Source organism: Pseudophryne corroboree, chromosome 11, assembly GCF_028390025.1.
Source record: "Pseudophryne corroboree isolate aPseCor3 chromosome 11, aPseCor3.hap2, whole genome shotgun sequence".
NCBI lineage: Eukaryota > Metazoa > Chordata > Amphibia > Anura > Myobatrachidae > Pseudophryne > Pseudophryne corroboree.
Genome location: NC_086454.1, coordinates 15,874,078 through 15,898,271, shown reverse-complemented (window position 1 = coordinate 15,898,271; position 24,194 = coordinate 15,874,078).

Below are 24,194 nucleotides of genomic sequence, written 5' to 3'. Positions count from 1 at the left end.
TGCATACTATCACGTATTTCTTTCACCCATGCAGGCTCTTGGTGTGCCGGCAGCGCCACCACATTACACTTCTGTGTCCCTAAAATGGTTTCCTCCGGGGAGGAACTCGCTGCCTCTGACATGTCTTACACACGTGTACAACACACACACAGACACACTGGGACTTATAGGGGACAGACCCACAGTAAAATCTGTCAGAGGGACACAGTTCAGGAGCAGCCAGTTCACCACCCCAGCGCCTGTATCTAATGCCTGTGAACACAGAATGCCCACTGACATGCAGCGCTTTTTACACAGTAAACACACTTGTAAAGCACCAAATTCGCTTGTGCCCCCCTCTGTTTTGCACCCTGATACTTGTAGTCAGAAGTGAAGGAGGACCAGCGATGTCTCTGCAGCTTGAAGAGAGAGAAAATGGCGCTGAGCAGTGTGCTGGCTGCCTGAGGAAGAAGCTCCACCCCCACAATGCCGCGTTTTTACCTCAGAAACTTTCCAGAATATTTATACTGGCGGGGCTAGGGCTGTGCCTGGGCATCTTTTGCCCCATTTTTGCCAGTTTATAGAGGTGTTTTTGCTGCCCAGGGCGCCCCGCCTTCCCCCGCGCACCCTGCAGTGCCTGTGTGTGTTGGCAGCAGTGGCGCGCTGCGCTCCCGCCAGCCGCGCTGTACCTCAGCCGTCACTTTACTTGATAGAAGATCTGTCTTCTTCTACTCACCTGTCTTCTTTATTCTGGCTCTGTGAGGGGGGTGACGGCGTGCTGTGGGAGTGAGCGTGTAGCCGCAGCTAGTGTTCAGTTCCCTTCAGGAGCTAATGGTGTCCTGTCAGCCAGAAGCAGAGCCATGAAACTCTTCAGGAAGTTGGTTCCTACTTCTGCCCCCTCAGTCCCATGAAGCAGGGAGTCTGATGCCAGCAGATCTCCCTGAAAATAAAAAACCTAACATAAGTCTTTTCAGAGAAACTCAGTAGAGCTCCTCAGAGTACATCCAGTCTGCCTGGGCACATTTCTAAAACTGAGGTCTGGGGGAGGGGCATAGAGGGAGGAGCCAGTTCACACCCATTGAAAAGTCTTAAGAGTGCCCATGGCTCCTGCGGAACCGTCTATACCCCCATGGTCATGAAGTGGACCCCAGCATCCTCTAGGACGTATGAGAAATGTGTTTGCAGCCGCTCTGCTGCACAGGCGTTCGCACTCCTGCAAAGCGAAAATACACTCCCCGTGGGTGGCAACTATGCGTTTGCACGGCTGCTAAAAGTAGCTAGCGAGCGATCAACTCGGAATGAGGCCCTATGTACTAAGCCTTGGAGAGAGATAAAGTGGAGAGAGATAAAGTACCAGGCAATCCGCTCCTAACTGTTATTTTTCAAACCCAGCCTGTGACATGACAGTGAGGAGCTGATTGTCTGGTACTTTATCTCCGTCCTCTTTATCTCCATCCAAAGCTTAGTAAATAGACCCCCATGATCTTACTGGGCCTGATTCACACGCTGTCTGAATGCGGACTCATTGTGAATGCAAATGGATTGCTTACGGAATACCTATTTCATACATACGTCCTAAAGCGTGCGCATCTGTGCAATCGCACCGTCCCGCTTTTCCATCTAACCGTCACCATTATCACCGGAACTCCATGTTGGGCGCATAAAATCTGTCTGAATCTGGCGCCCAGAATGCACAACTCAGAATCGTAATTGGGGCTAAATGCCCACAATACACCCCGGCACACCCATGAGTGGGTTCCCCTGCAGGAGTTAGCACTGTTACCACCCAGAAACGCCCGTTTTATCGCCCGCAGAGTAACGGGATGAGATCCATGTTGTGCGTATTTTTGCATAGATGTAAGCGTTGCCGGGAGCAATGCGTAAGAAGTGTAACAATCGCTAGATGCGGCCGCATATGGAGTTGTGTGCGAATCCGGCCCAATATTCATAGATATTTATTTTTTTAAATAAAACCTACATTTGAACATCTCTTTCGGGATAAATGACAGCGCTGTCCAGGACTCTGGGTTAGCTATATGTTCACTTCTGCGCTCCCAGTCTCTATAATAAACATCTGTCCCTGGGGTATAAGACGGTAGCGGCCCGCTCCTCACCTTTCATCCATCACTGTGAGTCGCTGTGTTGTTATGGAAACAGGAAGGCTCCATGTAACACGCAGAAAGGAACATACTAGTCTGATTTGCAGGAGGGGGCTGGGATAAAGGGTGGGGCAATCCATAGCACCCCTCGCAAGTCGTGCGCGCCCTTCCCTGCTGGGATGAAAGATGGTGGCCACAACGCCAGGAGACTTATGCCCATATTTATCAATGAGTGATAAATGTCACTGTGAGTGATAAATTGCACCAGCCAATCAGCACCTAACTTCCATGACACAGGCTGTGTTTGAAAAATGACAGGAGCTGATTGGCTGGTGCAATTTATCACTCACAGTGACATTTATCACTCATTGATAAATACGGGCATTAATATCCCCAATGTAATAGCCAGTACAGATCACAATGATAAATATTTATACAGAATAAAAGTGTGACAGCAAATCTAGGGGAGGCGTAGGATGGGAGAGAATACACCAGGGTCCCCAATACTACCCCCCCCCCCCCCCCCTCTCCTCTTCCCAGGTGTAATCTGTATATTCGTTAGCTATGTGTGGGATGTCCTTGCAGTTTATTACAGTTACTTTTGAGTGTGGGCAAAACCATGTGAACTGCAGGTGTGGCAGATGTAACATGTGCAGAGAGAGTTAGATTTGGGTGGGTTATTTTGTTTCTGTGCAGGGTAAATACTGGCTGCTTTATTTTTACACTGCAATTTAGATTTCAGTTTGAACACACCACACCCAAATCTAACTCTCTCTGCACATGTTACATCTGCCCCACCTGCAGTACAACATCTGCGGAGACAGTAGTCAGATCTAGTCAGAAACTATCAGGTATCAGGACAGGAGTAAGGGGTGTGAGCCTAGTTCTCTGGACGAGATGCTGACATGCAGGATGGGCTCCAGGCATGTTCCAATAGAGCGGCCGAACAGGGCGCTGTCCGGCAGCTGAGGCTCCTGATTGGCTGCCGGACCACGAGCTTTGATTGGCTCGCGGACCGGCGCCTAGTTGGAGCTACACACCGCCACGACTGCCGGAGACTGAGGGGCAGGAGAGGCGCACGCTGCGCTCTCCTCCCCGCCCTCAGCTAAAGAGCAGCAGCAGCCTCAGCCTCCCTGCACTTCAGAAGAGACGCGCAGCGAGCAGCACGGGGGGAGGGGGGATATCTGCCACTGTGTATCTTGCACTGGGGACATATCTGGCACTATGGGGACATGTGTATCTGGCACTGGGGGCATATCTGGCACTGTGTGGGGCATATATGTATCTGGCACTGTGGGGCATATATGTATCTAGCACTGTGGGGCATATATGTATGTGGCACTGGGGGGCATGTCATGTGTATCTGGCACTGCTGGGGGCATACCATGTGTATCTGGCACTGCTGGGGGCATATCATGTGTATCTGGCACTGCTGTGGAGCATATCATGTGTATCTGGCACTGCTGGGGGGCATATCATGTGTAGCTGGCAGTGCTGGGGGGCATGTCGTGTCTATCTGGCAATGCTGGGGTCAAGTCATGTCTATCTGGCAGTGCTGGGGGGCATGTTGTGTCTATCTGGCAATGCTGGGGTCAAGTCATGTCTATCTGGCAGTGCTGGGGGGCATGTTGTGTCTATCTGGCAATGCTGGGGTCAAGTCATGTCTATCTGGCAGTGCTGGGGGGCATGTTGTGTCTATCTGGCACTGCTGAGGGGCATGCCGTGTCTATCTGGCACTGCACTACTGGGGTCATTATGTGTATCTGGCACTACACTGGAGACAGTATGTGTATCTGGCACTATACTGGAGACATTGTGTGTATCTGGCACTATACTGGAGACATTATGTGTATCTGGCACTATACTGGAGACATTATGTGTATCTAGCACTATACTGGAGACATTGTGTGTATCTGGCACTATACTGGAGAGATTATGTGTATCTAGCACTATACTGGAGACATTATGTGTATCTGGCACTATACTGGAGAGATTATGTGTATCTGGCACTATACTGGAGACATTATGTGTATCTGGCACTATACTGGAGACATTATGTGTATCTGGCACTATACTGGAGACATGTGTATCTAGCACTATACTGGAGACATTGTGTGTATCTGGCACTATACTGGAGAGATTATGTGTATCTAGCACTATACTGGAGACATTATGTGTATCTGGCACTATACTGGAGAGATTATGTGTATCTGGCACTATACTGGAGACATTATGTGTATCTGGCACTATACTGGAGACATTATGTGTATCTGGCACTATACTGGAGACATTATGTGTATCTGGCACTATACTGGAGACATGTGTATCTGGCACTATACTGTAGACATTATGTGTATCTGGCACTATACTGGAGACATTGGCCCTCATTCCGAGTTGTTCGCTCTGTAAAAATCTTCGCATCGCAGCGATTTTCCGCTTAATGCGCATGCGCAATGTCCGCACTGCGACTGCGCCAAGTAAATTTGCTATGCACTTAGTAATTTTACTCACGGCTTTTTCATCGGTCTGGCGATCGTAATGTGATTGACAGGAAATGGGTGTTACTGGGCGGAAACAGGCCGTTTTATGGGCGTGTGGGAAAAAACGCTACCGTTTCCGGAAAAAACGCAGGAGTGGCCGGAGAAACGGAGGAGTGTCTGGGCGAACGCTGGGTGTGTTTGTGACGTCAAACCAGGAACGACAAGCACTGAACTGATCGCAGATGCCGAGTAAGTCTGAAGCTACTCAGAAACTGCTACGAGGTGTGTAATCGCAATATTGCGATTACTTCGTTCGCAATTTTAAGATGCTAAGATTCACTCCCAGTAGGCGGCGGCTTAGCGTGAGCAACTCTGCTAAAATCGCCTTGCGAGCGAACAACTCGGAATGACCTCCATTGTGTGTATCTGACACTATACTGGATACATTATGTGTATCTGGCACTATACTGGAGACATTATGTGTATCTGGCACTATACTGGAGACATTATGTGTATCTGGCACTATACTGGATACATTATGTGTATCTGGCACTATACTGGAGACATTATGTGTATCTGACACTATACTGGAGACATTATGTGTATCTGGCACTATACTGGAGACATTATGTGTATCTGGCACTATACTGGAGACATTATGTGTATCTAGCACTATACTGGAGACATGTGTATCTGGCACTATACTGGAGACATTATGTGTATCTGGCACTATACTGGAGACATTATGTGTATCTGGCACTATACTGGAGAGATTATGTGTATCTAGCACTATACTGGACACATTATGTGTATCTGACACTATACTGGAGACATTATGTGTATCTGGCACTATACTGGAGACATTATGTGTATCTGACACTATACTGGAGACATTATGTGTATCTGGCACTATACTGTAGACATTATGTGTATCTAGCACTATACTGGAGACATTGTGTGTATCTTGCACTATACTGGAGACATTTTGTTTATCCGGCACTATACTGGAGACATTATGTGTATCTGGCACTATACTGGAGACATTATGTGTATCTGGCACTATACTGGAGACATTATGTGTATCTGGCACTATACTGGAGACATTGTGTGTATCTTGCACTATACTGGAGACATTTTGTGTATCGGGCACTATACTGGAGACATTGGCCCTCATTCCGAGTTGTTCGCTCGCAAGTGAATTTTAGCAGATTTGCTCATGCTAAGCCGCCGCCTACTGGGAGTGAATCTTAGCATCTTAAAATTGCGAACGATGTATTCGCAATATTGCGATTACACACCTCGTAGCAGTTTCTGAGTAGCTCCAGACTTACTCGGCATCTGCGATCATTTCAGTGCTTGTCGTTCCTGGTTTGACGTCACAAACACACCCAGCGTTCGCCCAGACACTCCCCCGTTTCTCCAGCCACTCCTGCGTTTTTTCCGGAAACGGTAGCGTTTTTTCCCACACGCCCATAAAACGGCCTGTTTCCGCCCAGTAACACCCATTTCCTGTCAATCACATTACGATCGCCAGAACGATGAAAAAGCCGTGAGTAAAATTACTAAGTGCATAGCAAATTTACTTGGCGCAGTCGCAGTGCGGACATTGCGCATGCGCATTAAGCGGAAAATCGCTGCGATGCGAAGATTTTTACCGAGCGAACAACTCGGAATGAGGGCCATTATGTGTAAGGAACACTACTGTCGCTGTTTTGTGTAAGGCTGCTAATTGTGAGCGTAGAGGGGGTGTGAAAAGATATTTATAGTTTTATAATATGAAGTTGCGAGGTCACGCCCACTTTTCCAGGAGCGTACGGAGAGGGAGGGGATGGGGGTATCGGGCGCTTCAAAATTTTCTCGCTCGGGGTGCTAGTAGGCTTGGAGCCGGCCCTGCTGCCAGGGTGGTGTAAATTTGTCGTCAGTCTGATCTCAGCGGTCACATGATTACACTTAAAAACACCCAGAGAGGCTGCGTTAACCCATACAGCAAAGCAGGACACCCGCTCTAACATGTGGAGCGAAACGCCGGCTTAACAGACACATGCTGCGGGGAACAGCGCAGATGGGCCTGGTAAGAGAACGCCGGGCTGGTGACAGGGTATCTGGTGATAAGGGCAGAGATACATGATGAGGAAGAGGGGCTGCTGACAGCTTTGAAGGTGAATAGCTTGATCTGGATTCTGAAGATACTGGGGACATATTTTAGGGATTTGGCACCATGGTGTGCATAGTGGTTAGTATTACTGCCTCACAGCACTGAGGTCTTAGGTTCAACTCCCACCATGGCCCTGACTGCAGCATATGTGTGCGCTATATAAATTACTGTTAATAAACAAAGCGCTAATACATGGCATACTGGTGAAGCGGATGTGGAGCAGCGTGAGAGGAAGCTCAGGATGACTGTAGCGGGGACTGATGGGCGAGGGGAAGGCCAGGGAGCAGGGGTTGCAGTATTAATGCGGGAGAGAATGGGTAAGGGTTTTGCTATGCTATAAGGAGGCGGGTAAAGGATGGACCCAGAGGGATTATGGCCCAAATGTATTAAGCCTTAAAAAGTGATGAATTGTAGACAGATAAAGAGAGATAAAGTACCAGCCAATCAGCTCATAACTGTCACGTCACAGGCTGTGGGGCAGATGTATTAAGCCTGGAGAAGTGATAAAGTGGAAGGTGATAATGCAGCAGCCAGTCAGCTCCTAACTGTCATTTTTCAAACCCTGCCTGGAACATGACAGTTAGGAGCTGATTGGCTGGTGCGTTATCCTTTCACTTTATCACTTCTCCAGGCTCATTACCGAGGAGAAGCAGGAAGGGACATCAACAACATGTACTAACATCTTGTCTGCCGAAGCTCCCTCCTCCGGTGATGTCCCCCGAGCACAGAGCGCTTCAGCTCAGTGCCGACGCGCTGTGTCTCCCTGTTCCAGCCGGCTCTACTCACATGAGATCTCCTGCACACTCCGAAGCCGGCACCCACCACAGGCAGGGCCAGCTCTGTCCCTCCTGTGGTGAATGGGCATCGCCACCTGCAGCTGTCGAAATCGACAGCTGTAGGTGTAGGAACGGTCAGCGATGCTGACCATTCATACATTGCCCACGCTTATCGTCCCTCTATCTTTTAGATAGCAGCACCGATATGGACGGGGCGCATGTCACGGTGCCTGCACCGCTGCCTTCATACATGGGGGAGAAGTGGTATAGCACACATAACGTGCGCTGATACCGCTTCTTCCCCATAACGACGGGTAATACATTTCCATGCCATGCCGTTTGCAGTTGGCATCTCCACCTGTGTCTGTGGCATCAGATCTCTTCAGTCACCACAATACAAACATGACTGTGCGTCATCTCTCTGTGCAGGGCCAGAGGAAATACACTTGTACAGTATGCAGCTTTCACACCTTGTTCTGTTTCCAGCTAGAACTTGTGATAAATGCAAAGTTGCATCTGGCGAGGTGTCAGCCCTCCAAGAAGTACTCATTCAGTACACAGACATGGCGAGGAGCTGTGAGCAGCGTATACCTCCTACCAATACCAGATCTGCTGTCCCAGAAACTTTCAGATAAGCCCCTATAGCCTTCCCATACCTATTCCTGACACCGCAGACCCTATTTGCCTCTTGCTTCTGTTCCAGATTCAGGAAATACCTATTCCACAGATGTATAAATTCCCCTGTGGCAGTTGTCTCTACCACCTCTGCTGGAAGACGACCCCACCCATACACTACCCTCCAGGCAAAGTCACTCTTCCCCTGGTTTCCCTAATGGATAATCCCTGCCCTTTCCTGGTGTTATGTAGCATAGACCGCTTTAGTAGCTCTTACTTGGATTCTTTTTGTAGATACATAATCACAATGGATATCATTAAACTGTGTTGGACTGGACCAAGAAAGCCCCAAAGAGGGAACTAATTGAAGGGGTGCATGTCATATCATGTTACGTGATGAGGGGGGTGCGGTCAGCCTGTGCAGAGGGCGGGGTTAGCTCACACAGTGCGAGTTTGGCGCTTACCAACTGCGTTTAGGGAGTGGTGTTATGCATAGATTATACAGTGTTTATACAGTATGATTTTATTTTTGACTGATTTATATATGCTGGACATAGATTTCCTGTACACTTATGGTTGTGCGTTTCCCACACAGCAGTTCTGTATGCTGTATATATAAATCAGTACAAACAAAAATCTTTTTAATAGGTTATTAGCACAATAGGCTACCGGCTGCAGTGGAGAAGGAACTTTGTGCAGGTGACTCCCACTGATGATGTCAGCAGCGCTCTGCGCAGGTAGACCAGCCATGGGATGGAAGCTGGCCGTAACACACTATACAACATTTCCCTGAATTGGGCATCAAGGCAGGTGACAGACTGAGCTGCTACCTGTCCTGGCAGCTCCCACCATCTGTTGCCACAGGCGTCCTACACCTGTCCTTCCTTGGCTGAGTGCTGGAATGTGGGGGCCCTGTCTAGAAAAGGGATCAATACTGTTTAGCTCCTGGAAAGCAGAGCAATGAGAGACCACTCCAGGCCTCCCTCCAGTCAACCAGCCCTGACATTATATCAATAAACTCTGCATTTAATATGTACTTCCCCTAATTCACTCCGTCATTTAATCCTTAGCCCCCACATTTAATACAGAGGCTCTATATTGCACTGTCTCTACTATGTATTTACATTACATTAATAACCTCCACATTTCCTAAAGAGGCCACAGCTGTGGGCGCATCTGCATCCATCGCTGAATAAGCCCTAATGGGTGAAAGACTACCTTGTCTTTGTCTTGTACAGTCTGGACCATGCGGATGAGCAGAAAGACAGTGGGGGGAAGCCAGCTGGACATCAAGGAGACACCTTCTATCCTGAGCTGCCTCTAGCCCTTATTGCCTGTGCAAGTCAGGGTCGGCTTACCATACTGTCCCTTTAAACCAGGACACTCATGAATTACACAGTGTCCCGGATTAAAGGGATGGTATGGTAAGCCTAAACCAGTGGGCTGATCTCTGCTAATAGCAACAGGACAGCCACTGGAAAAGTCCAAAATGTCTGCCAGACCAGAGACCGGGGCCTCCCCTCCCCTATATGCACAGCAAGACACGTTGGGGGCCCCAGGCCTAATGACAGACAGGTGATCATCCCTGACAAGAGAAGACTATTTACTAAGATTGGATGATATTGGTTGCTGTGTTTTACTGCCTCTAAATATAGTGTTAGTAATAACCCTTGATATATTGCAATACTGCCATCACCATGCACAGTGTAATTAAAGCGCCATGCCTGGGAGAGAGCGCACACACCCTGTGTATTGCAAAGTCCGTACACCCCTCAATATTATACATAATGATAGGCTTGCGGTAGGCACCACAGATAGTAATGACATAAAACTCAGCTACCAGTATCCAGCAGAACAAATATCGCTGATAACAAACCCAACGATTTATTTCACTTTTTTTATATTTACAAATAACAATTGTATTCATCATCTTTATTTGATTCTTCTAAAAGATTTTGTCTCCTCTCTGAAAACTTGATCTTCCACCAGAAACTCTATTTTAGTTTCAATATTGACATTTTGGGGAGCGCAAGCTGCCCAGGAGGATGTGCTGTAACCCGTAGTGACCACCGTGTTTCTCTACAAAATAAAAGACTATCTACAATTGGCTGCCATGGGATACAATACCATCTACACTGGGTACCAAATACTAAGGATGCTGGGATATGGTGATACCAAGCTCAGCCGCCACTGGCACCCGCACACATGACGCTCCGCCAGTCCCACCAGAGGGACCAAGAAAAAGTTGATAGTTGAGCTAGAAGCTCATTGGGTGCTCTGGGTAACCTCCATGTTATGTCCCTCAAACGTTTGAGGGACATCTACCCTCCTATCTCTCTGGGAGGACCTATCCCACCTCCCATCAGGGCCTATGGAATCCCCCACATCTATGACCAATTACTGAACTGAAGGTTTTTATGTAAACCTGAGGGTAGATGAACCTCAAGGCCGTGACTCATTAGGAGACATGACCATGTCTTTCCCCGGGTGGGGTGGTTAGGATTTAGTTTTTTACTGCTGTGTAGATGCACAGTTTTGTTCTAGTGTCTGTGATTGGTTGTTTTGAGAAGGGGTGTGTTTATTCTAGTCGGTTATCTGGGAGCTCGAGTTACTGTGAACTATCGTTGTCCTGAGGTGTTTTCCTCCCGTCCGCCTTAGTTGATTAGTTTTCTTTATGGCTTGTATGTGTTTTTTCAGTTTGGGTTTTGGTTTGAGGTGGCCTAAACGGCTGTGTTGTAGGCTGATTTTAGTTATGTTTTAAATGGGTACGCCCTCTTTTAGTTTGATGGGTGCTGCACCACTCGCCCGTATGGGTCCACCACAAGTTGTCTAGGAGGAAGGGTGGTTCAGCTGCGATTGTGTTGGTTGTTTAGTTGTTAGATAGTTTGTTCTGTCAGTACGCCAATACCCCTCTCTGTCTCTTTATTTATCATCATTTGGTATTATTAGTATGCTATGTTAACAGTAGATTTTGGTGTTAATTATTGTGCTGGTCTGATGTTTTGCTGTAAGCTACTAAGGAGTTTAACAGGTCTGATATGGGCCATATACTGTTTCTATGGCCCAATTCCCTGTTCTGCTGATCAATGAAAATGCTCAATTTAAAAAATCTGTGGCATGATAAAATAATGTCTTTAGGGGCCCATTTATCACTATCACGTTTGCAATGAGGCTTGGGCGTGATATTAGCACCCAGAATTGCATAGCAGGATATGATTATACCTCCAGCATGTATGAAGCGGCAGACACAGGGACAGGGGCTCTGAATGGAACCCGTTCCCTGTGATGTGTCCATTCCAGTGCTGGGACTCTGGTGTATGTGTGGTCTGCTGTTGCTGGGGAGGGTTCTGGAGGAACCCTCTCCCGGTCGTTCTGTGAACTGTAGCCCATCGACGTCGTAGGCCATAGGTTTCAACAGACTGACGCCGGAGCTTGGTAAATCTGCCAGCCTCGCATCCCACCATAGATGTCAGAAATGGAGGGATCACAGCAGATGATGGTGGTATCTGCTGCAGTCCCTCAATCATACATTAGGGCGATACTAAATAGTATCTGTGCTTACACCCCCCCCCCCTTTACAAAAAAACAAACAAAAAAACGCCTTATTTTTGGGGGGAATAAGCCACAAAAATGTAATAATAATTGGGCCCTCAGTGTGATTTATTTGCAGTGTGGCTATTGCTACGCGATCTTCATGGAAAATGGTCTTCACTCTCTAACCCTTTTGCTTATTTTATTATAAATCCACAAAACAAAGTATTTTACACAGGTCCACCAAATCTGACTTACCCTCGCTCCTACTGTGCACATACAGATGGGTCCACATTTATCTTGACCTTTAATAAGATTAAGGCGGACTTAATCCCCTCCTTTAATGACTTAATCCGCTGCTGTATTGTTCTATGTATTGTATTGCAGCTGAGAACAATAGATGAAGGGTTTATGCTAATAAGTCATGTTGTGACTAGGCGCAGAAAACTAGTCAAGGTACCTTCACTGACTCCCACCATCGGCTGGGGTCAACACCACCTATTGCGCCACAAACACATGTGCGTTAGTGTAAAACTGGGCACAACAGTACAAACCGAGGCTGGTGACCTTCGCCACAGAGGTTCTTGCACTGTGGCCCTGTAGGTGTTTTTTTTTCCCCACTTCATAAATGACGTCCTAAATTTTCAGGTCAACATACCTCAGAATTCTGCTCATAAATGATCAGGGTTGGGTATAAAAAATTGCATTGGCAGATTATGACTTTGTGGAATCTAGTTTGTACTTGCCACCATAGAATTGTTCCGAATTACTGCGATGTTACAACTAACGTGATTCTGTACATTTTTTTACACATCGCACTTTGGGCCTAATTCAGACCTGATCGCTCGCTAGGGTTTTTTTGCACTGCTGCGATCAGATAGTCGCCGTCCACAGGGGAGTGTATTTTAGCTGTGCAAGTGTGCGAACGCATGTGTAGCCGAGCGGTACAAAAAGATCTTTTGCAGTTTCTGAGTAGCCCAGGATCTACTCAGCCGCTGCGATCACTTCAGCCTCTCCGGGACCGGAATTGACGTCAGACACCCGCCCTGCAAACGCTTGGACACGTCTGCATTTTTCCAACCACTCCCTGAAAACGGTCAGTTGCCACCCACAAACGCCTTCTTCCTGTCAATCTCCTTGCGATCGGCTGTGCAAATGTATTCTTCGTAAAACCCATCGCACAGCAACGATCCGCTTTGTACCCGAGCGACGTGCCTGCGCATTGCGGTGCATACGCATGCGCAGTTCTGACCTGATCGCAGCGCAGTGAAAAAAGCTAGCGTGCGATCAGGTCTGAATTACCCCCTTTTTGTTCTTGTGAATTTTGCCTCCACTGTGAAATCATTCTCATCTCATTACTTTATATTAAATCCTGAGATAATCCGGTGCTTTTTAACCTTCCTTACGCTCTTGTTGATAACCCAAGGGTCAATATCCCATTTCCAAATCACGTGAGGGATCGTCTCGGAGCAAATTATTATGCAGCCTTCTAGTAGCTAGCCAAAATGGACCACATCCAATATTAAGGGCCATTTCTATTCAATGCACATGGCATAAGTAATTTGTCTCAAAATTAAGCCACATTACCTCCAGGTGTTGGGCAGACTGGCGCCTAGTGAGGGGCATAGTGACAATACACACATCTGCAATACGTGGGTGTGACTAGTCGTGAAGGAATAAAGGTTTGCAGAAATTATTGGGTGGGGCTTCTGATGCCAGATAGTGGCCGTATGACAGAGAGGGCCAGTTTGGTCTTAGCTAGTGGCCATGAAGCCATGTTTGCTGAACAAATGTGATGTGACAACATTTGTGAGGAATACAGAAGCCACCTGGCAGAGCAACCTGAGTGACGACTCGTTCTTTGGTGTTAGACCTTTTACAATATATATATATATATATATATATATAGAGATATATATATATATAGAGATATACATATAGAGATAGATAGATAGATAGATAGATAGATAGATAGATAGATAGATAGATAGATAGATAGATATAATATTGTTTATCACCACAATTGCCCACATGCTGGTGGGATCAGCTCCGAAGGGAGAAGAACCCAAGTCCTGCACAGCTGCCACTGGAGAAACAGAGGTTTGGGTTTTCCAGAGACAGCAGGAAGTCAGGTGCAGAGGAGGGGTTTAAAACTCCCAAACACCCACAGTGCATTGCGCTGATGCCTTTTAGGGGCCAGTAAGCATGGATCAGTTTGCAGCGCCAGAGACGTTGGACATTGGCCGTGCCAGGAGAGCATGGCATGAGTGTGGCTGCAAGCCACTACAGAGGACTGATGATGGAGCACAAGAAGTGCTAGGACTTTTTATGTTTGTGGTTTTATTTTTCTGTTTGTACACGCGTGACCAGGCCCAAGCCGGAATATACTCTCCACAGCGTCTGCTACCAGTAAAGACGCTGTGTTGTAACCGGAACACCTGCCTGCAGGTCCTTATTTCAAGTACCCATGTTACAGTATATATACATACACACACACACACACACACACACACACACCACACCACACACGTTTGCTCTATATATAACTCTCCATTCCGTAGACCATGGTGACATATTACATTCACCAGAAAGAGGAAGATAAGAGTTACACATTTTCCACTCTGACTGTGCAGAAGATGTACATAAACCCTGTGCGGCGTAACTAGGGAAGTCTGTAGCATGAAAGAATATTTGTGCCCGGTAACTACGGATGAATGTTTTGTTATTACAACCAGATGTGCGCGCTTGCACTGACTGTACGTGAAGAGGAACTGTATGAACATAGTCATCTTCCCCTGCAGTGCAGGTCATACAGAAAGACCTTCAATGGACTGTGGCCGGCTACTGGTCCTGTCATTGGTATAGCAATACTCATTAGTGGAGTACAGATATCTCTTGTGCCGCATAAGTGATAGCAGTACAGGAAAATCAGATTTAGGTTTACATCTAAATTATGAATTTAAACTTATATTTATGAACCATGTCACCCACCATAATCAATCTTAGTTCCAATCCAGCTCTATAGAATGGAGGACTCCACCACGTATGATCTTAGTATCGGTTCAGCACTATAGAATGGGTGACTCCATGAATGATCTTATGACCATTCAGCTCTACAGAAGCGGTTACTCCACCATGTGTGATCTTAGTACCAGTAAACTTAGTTTACTTCAAGCTCTGTATCAGTACCAAAGGGTATAATTAAGAGTTAGTGTCACGTTTTGAGATTTCAGATCCAAGTCAGGATTTGTGAACTGGGCTGACGAGTCATACAGGAACCTAGGTGGCTGGATAAGATGTCTACTAACGGTCGAGGGCGGCCCATATGGTATATGCCTGATGCCGTCAGAGAAGTTGGTGAGAACTGGAAGGCTAATTGACCAACCCTGGAACCAGTGGATTGACATTCAACCCCTAACCCTGAACGCAGGAGTTAGGGGACGTGACCAGTGTTGAAGAACACAAGGAACGGCACAGCAAGTAATACAGTAATCAGTAGCCGACCTGAAATTCAACTATGATTCCAACCAACTACCAGAGCTGGATGGCTGAGCCTACATTCTCAAATAGGAGTAAAGATCCAGTACCCAGTGATCACACCAGAGGAGACTCAGTATGAACGCCAGCACCCAGAGAGAGGACAGCAACCACCATCGACAATGGTGACACTGATGGTTTGGAGAGCAGAGAGTCCCAGAGACAGGTAGGAGCCGCAATACAGGGAAGGCAAGGTCTCACTGAGCTGTAGTACCTGCTGAAGTGTAGCTAGAAATAGTCCACTTGAAGCCGCAATGAGCAGGCAGGTCTATACAGAGGACTTTCAGGAAGTCAGGACACCAGAAGACTGGCTATACAAGCACAATGATAGTCTTTAGGGATACTTTAGGTACCTGCATATGCTGGGACATGAAGTAGTTGACAGGCTGGATCAGACTGGATCCAGAATAATGGACACAGTCAATACAATGCACAGTGAACCGGACTGGAACTGGAGCTTGAACTAGAATGGGAATGGAGGTGAACAGTAGCTTGAGACGGACTGGAACTAGAGACATCTACCCAGACTGGAACTGGAAAGCTAAATCAGACTGGAACTGGAAAGCTGAACCAGACTGGAACTGGAGACATCTAACCAGACTGGAACTAGAAAGCTGAACCAAACTGGAACTGGAGACATCTAACCAGACTGGAACTGGAGACATCTAACCAGACTGGAACTGGAAAGCTAAACCAGACTGGAACTGGAGACATCTAACCAGACTGGAACTGGAAAGCTGAACCTGACTGGAACTGGAGACATCTAACCAGACTGGAACTGGAAAGCTGAACCAGACTGGAACTGGAGACATCTGCCCAGACTGGAACTGGACAGCTGAACCAGACTGGAACTGGAGACATCTGCCCAGACTGGAACTGGAGACATCTACCCAGACTGGAACTGGAAAGCTGAACCAGACTGGAACTGGAGACATCTAACCAGACTGGAATTGGAAAGCTGAACCAGACTGGAACTGGAGAAAGTACAACTGGAGCTGACTGGAATCGGAGGCTTGAACTGGATTCTGGGCCTGATAGATGGACGGTAGATCAAAGCCGCTTGTGAGCAGCTTAGAATTACCGTCCGATTTGAAGAAGGTAAAGTGCAGGAGACATCTCAGTAGAAGAGACGCCTCCTGCATGTAGCTGCTATCCCAACATTGCAACAACTGTCACAAGCTGGGATCTAACACTGCAACCATCGGTCGCTTACGCAGCTGACCAACGAATGGGGGGAGGTCTGCAAGGCCAGGAAGTCTGCGTGGTGATGTGTAGACCCTTGGATCTTCCCTCCCATAAAACGGGGGAACACCCCCATTTCTGAGAACGCAGGCCCTCCCCCTGCCCTCTTCCCAACCACTCAACACTGCTGCCTGTCAATCAGGCAGTGGCAGAAGGGAACTATGGGCGACATCGCAAGGCCCATTCTGCGCATGCAATAACTGGGTCTCCTGCGTCCATCTCTGAGTCAGACCCTCGCACCAGAGGAAGACCAGCAGCTACAAAGTGTATGTGTAATGGAGCTTACCCAGCGTTCCAGTATTGTTAGCGGATTGTGTTTGTCACCAAAGGTGTGAGCATGTACAGTGTAACAAATATAGGGGGTCATTCAGCTTGGATCGCTTATGCAATGTGCAGAACGGGTCCTGCGATCACATTGCAGGATTGAGAACGCCCCTGCCTGACTGACAGGCAGAGGCGTTTGGAGGGAGGGACAGGGGAGGGTGCGGGTGCTTACCCAGCTTGCCATCGCAGATAAACATTGGGACCGATGGTTGCAATGTTTGATCCCGTCGCATCGATGCAATCGCAAATGCAGCAAGGAGGTGTGAATACACCTACTACTGCATTTGCATTGCTATGGATTGCATTTGCAATCCATGCCGAAGTAGCCCTCTTTCAGCATAGATTGTAATTGCAATTAGAGTTCTAGTGGAGCTAAAGTGAAAGAGGAAGAGAAGGAAGACAACGGCACCTGTAATGCATAGTGAGCCGTGCCATCAGGCCTACTAGCAAAGGCATACAGTAGCACTCCATTGCTGGACGCCTGCAATCACAGTATAACCGCCCCTGCCTTCTAGCAACCCCGTGTTACCAGAATATTGTGTCTATATAATAATTGTACAAATATCAATACAACATTTTTTTGCATAAAACTTTGACTATTTTAGCAGCACACGGACTTGTTTGTGCTGCTCTATGTTCTGCATCAGTATACAAACTCCTCTAATACAACCCAGGCTGGAATTCATGCCTCCCGATCCAGTATAAAGGCTGCTCCCCTGGGGGGTCTGGAACATTCGCGCTGCCTGCTGCCAGATTCCTCCGTACAAATGGCACGCCAAAAAATAAATAAGAAAGAAAGAAATGAGAGATATAATAATAGATCTTGAATACCTGCCAGATATCTGGCGATGTATGAAAAGCGTCGGCTTTTCCTGGGAAAAAAAAGATGAAATGACTTTGAGCGATCTCTGGGATAAACAAAAAAGAAAATAAATAAAATCCAAAACACAGTAGTAATTATGGGATCTATGTACTAAGCCTTGGAGAGAGATAAAGTGCCAAACAATCAGCTCCCAACTGTCATTTTTCAAACACAGCCTGTAACATGGCTGTTAGGAGCTGATTGGCTTGTGATTTATCATCGTCCACTTTTGCCAAGATACAAAAATAACTTTAAAAGGTTTAGGACAAATGAACCCAACTTTTTTTATTAGAATTAGATCCCAGCTAAAGACCAGGACTATATTTAACGTTAATCCTGTTACACTGTTCTGCTTTCTACCCCCCTCCGTCACCCCTACACTTTCATGTCATAGTAAGTGCAAAGAGATGTAATGTCAGAGATGGCTGACCTGGTATCAAATCACATTATACGCTAATACAATCACATTTTCCTATTCCATTGTTAAATCACCAGGCCAGAACAGCTATGTGGAACCGGATAATTTGCTGGCAGCAAGTGTCATTAATTGAGATGGAGACGTTTATATTAACCGGGAAGGGGGGTTATATAATGAGGTTAATGATTTAATCAAAGAAGGTCTGATTTATATAGAGAGGAGCTGCTGTATTGGGATCTGTGACCTTATTTATTAGACGCTATTTGGTAGGGGTTGAGTCGTGGCAATTGGCTTAATTGATATTGTGATATGTAGAAAGAGGCTCCTAGCTTACGTGCTAGGACTGGTGGTGCCCCAAGCCAAACGATTAGGGGTCACAGGAACCTAGGTACCTGTGAAGTCTGCTACCTACCTGAACAAGGTAGGACAGACAGACCTGGTGAGACAATACAGGTGGAGACATAGAGGGACAATCCCCAAAGTGAGCCAGTGCCAACTCTGAGTGTGGTTTCAAAATGAGATGGGTCTACATTTACTAAGCGGCGGTTGTGATACCAACATTTAAAAAGGCAATATTATTACATGCAAAACCAGACGTGTTTTATATTTATATTATTGCCAGTTTATATTTCAGGGTCAAAACTGGCTTGCAAAAAATACTTATAACCCTAGGCAGAGCCGGCCATAGGCATAGGCAAACTAGGCAATTGCCTAGGGCATTTGATATGCCTAGGGGCATCAGCAGCTTCTGCTGATTAAAATGATATGTGGCATGCCTATATTCTGTGTGTAGCATTTCATATGTAGATACAGCCACAGTCTCACACAGTATATAGGCATGCTGCATATCAGTTTAATCAGCAGAAGCTGCTTATGCATCCTAGCCACATAGCAATGCAAATAAGATGCATTTTCATAAAAAAAAGGTGCCCTATGTTAGCATTGAGGCAATATTTATGAGGACACATCTGTATCCAAGCAGAGGCAGTGGTCACAGTGTTAGTGGCAGTGTGAGTGCTGGGTGCATGTGAGTGGGTTGGTTGTGCAGTAGTGTTCGGAATATGTGTAAGGAGCATTATGTGTGTCATGTAAAAATGCATTAATAATGTGCAACATATGTGTAAGGGGCACTATGTGTGCCATTTTGTGTATAAGGGCATTAATAATGTGCGGCATATGTGTAACAGGGTACTACTGTATGTGTTTCATTATGTGTATAGGGGCACTAATAATGTGCAGCAATTGTATAGGGGGCACTATGTGTGTCATTATGTGTATAAGGGCATTAATAATGTGCAGCATATTTGTAAGGGACATTATGTGTAAAAGGGCATTAATAAAGGTTGGCATAATGTGTAAGGCACATTATGTTTATAAGGATATTAATAATGTATGTCATATGTGTAAGGGGCATTACTGTGTGGAATGTGTGTAAATGCATTACTAATGTGTGGCATTATGTGTATAAGGTGCTCTACTATGTGGCGTTGCGTATAGAAAGGGCACTACTGTGTCGTCTAATGTGAATAAAAAGCAATAGGGTGTGGTGTAATGAGAATGAGCAATTCAGTGTGATGTAATGTGAATAAGGGGCTCTACTGTGAGGAGTAACGTTTATAAGGTAAAGTGATACTACTGTGGGATGTAATATGAATTATGGACACTATCGCATGATCATATGTGAATAAAGTTGTAGTACTGTGTGGCGTAATTGGAATTGGGGTTATTGTGTGGCCATGCCTCTTGCCAGCAAAAACACACCCCTTTTTGGGCTGTGCGCCAAATGTGCGAACTTTTCCTATTTAAAATATAGGGGGTACAAGGTCAGAGGCGGAACCAGCGGTGGTGCTAGGGGGCACCAGCCAAAATCTTGCCTAGGGCATCATATTGGTTAGGGCCAGCTCTGACCCTAGGGGCATACTTTCCTACCTGCCCCTCTCCATGAGGGAGAAAATGCTCTGTTCCTGGACTTTCCTGGTAATGTATGATTGCCATCACCTGTGGTGAAACACCTTTCTTATCAATTATCTAGCTCACCACAGGTGATGGCAATCATACATTACCAGGAGAGTCCAGGAACAGAGCATTTTCTCCCTCATGGAGAGGATCAGGTAGGCAAGTATGTCTAGCGGGGAATTTATCTTACCTTGGAGAGAGAGATAAGGTCCTAAACAACTTCTGTCCTTTTTCATGCACAGTATGTAAATTGACAGTTAGGAGCTGACTGGTTGGTACTTTATCTCTCTCCAATGTTTGACACATCTCCCCCATAATCTCAGTCTTCTGTGTTTGCAGAGCCCTACTACAACTGAGTCACCTCGATTATACAACTAGTTATTATTAAACTTGTATTTGTATGGACCCTTTAAATACTGCAGACCCCACCAAGAAAGGTCACAAGTGGACCATGGTAGACTTAAGGGCCCTACACATTTAACGATCCACCGCCGAGCTGCCCGACGGCGGATACGGCCGACGGGTGACCCGGCGACGGGGGGAATGGGAGAGCAGTGACGGGGGGAGTGAAGGACAAGTATATAGGACAATATAGGACAAGTACAGGGCAACATGTGTGATAATAATGAAGCACTCCACGTTAAAGGGCCGGGGTGTGTGGCTAGCGGCTGTAGCTGGGCTTTTGGAGCAGAGCGGCTGCAGAGAGTTCATCTACCTTTTGTTATAACATTGAAAATAGATTAGGAATTCAGTCAATATGCACAGGAAAATCCCTATGGACCTGTGACCGATCCCTATCATCAGCCAAGCAGTAGCAAGCAGATTCAGCCAAAGATCTAATTTACAATGAAATGTGTTTGTGTCTGTTCTGCGATGTTTTATTCGTATAAATGAGCCGTATTTACACTCCGTCCACGGGAGCGCAGCTATCTGTACTAATCAGCGCCTCTCCTTTGAATTACCCAATGCTGTAATTACTCCCATTTCTCAGCACCAATTATTCTTCATCTATGCATTTTTTTCTTTTTAAAGAATTATTCTCATCTGACCCGACATGTGACTGGGCGCTTAATGGCAGCTTGTAATTAGCAGTGTAGGAGTTGCTGCTTCTCTCTGCAGACTGCAGCTAATTATGTGTTGGGAAATTGTGTTCAGTCCTCAAACTAAGAAATAACAGAACTGACTTCAGCACCCTCATTTATAATGTCGCAGTTAGGCGCAAAGTTTGCACTGATCTGGCCAATCAGCAATCAGCTTTCATCTGTCAACTAAAAGTTAGTGATGTGCACCGGAAATTTTTCGGGTTTTGTGTTTTGGTTTTGGGTTCGGTTCCGCGGCCGTGTTTTTTTTTGTCGGATTCGGGTGTGTTTTGGATTCGGGTGTTTTTTTCAAAAAACCCTAAAAAACAGCTTAAATCATTGAATTTGGGGGTCATTTTGATCCCATAGTATTATTAACCTCAATAACCATAATTTACACTCATTTCCAGTCTATTCTGAACACCTCACACCTGACAATATTATTTTTAGTCCTAAAATTTGCACCGAGGTCGCTGGATGGCTAAGCTAAGCGACACAAGTGGTCGACACAAACACCTGGCCCATCTAGGAGTGGCACTGCAGTGTCAGGCAGGATGGCCCTTCCAAAAAATACTCCAAAAACAGCACATGACGCAAAGAAAAAAAGAGGCGCAATGAGGTAGCTGTGTGACGAATAAGCTAAGCGACCCTAGTGGCCGACACAAACACCTGGCCCATCTAGGAGTGGCACTGCAGTGTCAGGCAGGATGTCCCTTCCAAAAAATACTCCCCAAACAGCACATGACGCAAAGAAAAAAAGAGGCGCAATGAGGTAGCTGTGTGAGTAAGCTAAGCGACCCTAGTGGCCGGCACAAACACCTGGCCCATCTCACGCAGGATGGCCCTTCCAAAAAATACTCCCCAAACAGCACATGACGTAAAGAAAAAAAGAGGCGCAATGAGGTAGCTGTGTGAGTAAGCTAAGCGACCCTAGTGGCCGACACAAACACCTTGCCCATCTAGGAGTGGCACTGCAGTGTCAGGCAGGATGGCCCTTCCAAAAAATACTCCCCAAACAGCACATGACGCAAAGAAAAATGAAAGAAAAAAGAGGTGCAAGATGGAATTGTCCTTGGGCCCTCCCACCCACCCTTATGTTGTATAAACAGGACATGCACACTTTAACCAACCCATCATTTCAGCGACAGGGTCTGCCACACGACTGTGACTGAAATGACTGGTTGGTTTGGGCCCCCACCAAAAAAGAAGCAATCTCTCCTTGCACAAACTGGTTCTACAGAGGCAAGATGTCCACCTCATCATCATCGTCCGATTCATCACCCCTTTCACTGTGTACATCCCCCTCCTCACAGATTATTAATTCGTCCCCACTGGAATCCACCATCTTAGGTCTCCGTGTACTTTCTGGAGGCAATTGCTGCTGGTGAATGTCTCCATGGAGGAATTGATTATAATTCATTTTAATGAACATCATCTTCTCCACATTTTCTGGAAGTAACCTCGTACGCCGATTGCTGACAAGGTGAGCGGCGGCACTAAACACTCTTTCGGAGTACACACTGGAGGGAGGGCAACTTAGGTAGAATAAAGCCAGTTTGTGCAAGGGCCTCCAAATTGCCTCTTTTTCCTGCCAGTATACATACGGACTGTCTGACGTGCCTACTTGGATGCGGTCACTGATATAATCCTCCACCATTCTTTCAATGGTGAGAGAATCATATGCAGTGACAGTAGACGACATGTCAGTAATCGTTGGCAGGTCCTTCAGTCCGGACCAGATGTCAGCATCAGCAGTCGCTCCAGACTGCCCTGCATTACCGCCAGCGGGTGGGCTCGGAATTCTGAGCCTTTTCCTCGCACCCCCAGTTGCGGGAGAATGTGAAGGAGGAGATGTTGACGGGTCGCGTTCCGCTTGACTTGACAATTTTCTCACCAGCAGTTCTTTGAACCTCTGCAGACTTGTGTCTGCCAGAAAGAGAGATCCAACGTATGTTTTAAATCTAGGATCGAGCACGGTGGCCAAAATGTAGTGCTCTGATTTCAACAGATTGACCACCCGTGAATCCTGGTTAAGCAAATGAAGGGCTCCATCCACAAGTCCCACATGCCTAGCGGAATCGCTCTGTTTTAGCTCCTCCTTCAATGCCTCCAGCTTCTTCTGCAAAAGCCTGATGAGGGGAATGACCTGACTCAGGCTGGCAGTGTCTGAACTGACTTCACGTGTGGCAAGTTCAAAAGGTTGCAGAACCTTGCACAACGTTGAAATCATTCTCCACTGCGCTTGAGACAGGTGCATTCCACCTCCTTTGCCTATATCGTGGCCAGATGTATAGGCTTGAATGGCCTTTTGCTGCTCCTCCATCCTCTGAAGCATATAGAGGGTTGAATTCCACCTCGTTACCACCTCTTGCTTCAGATGATGGCAGGGCAGGTTCAGGTGTTTTTGGTGGTGCTCCAGTCTTCTGTACGCGGTGCCTGTACGCCGAAAGTGGCCCGCAATTCTTCTGGCCACGACAGCATCTCTTGCACGCCCCTGTCGTTTTTTAAATAATTCTGCACCACCAAATTCAAGGTATGTGCAAAACATGGGACGTGCTGGAATTTGCCCAGATGTAATGCACGCACAATATTGCTGGCGTTGTCCGATGCCACAAATCCCCAGGAGAGTCCAATTGGGGTAAGCCATTCTGCGATGATCTTCCTCAGTTGCCGTAAGAGGTTTTCAGCTGTGTGCGTATTCTGGAAAGCGGTGATACAAAGCGTAGCCTGCCTAGGAACGAGTTGGCGTTTGCGAGATGCTGCTACTGGTGCCGCCGCTGCTGTTCTTGCAGCGGGAGGCAATACATCTACCCAGTGGGCTGTCACAGTCATGTAGTCCTGAGTCTGCCCTGCTCCACTTGTCCACATGTCCGTGGTTAAGTGGACATTGGGTACAACTGCATTTTTTAGGACACTGGTGAGTCTTTTTCTGACATCCGTGTACATTCTCGGTATCGCCTGCCTAGAGAAGTGGAACCTAGATGGTATTTGGTAACGGGGGCACACTACCTCAAGCAATTGTCTAGTTCCCTGTGAACTAACGGCGGATACTGGACGCACGTCTAATACCAACATAGTTGTCAAGGCCTCAGTTATCCGCTTTGCAACAGGATGACTGCTGTGATATTTCATCTTCCTCGC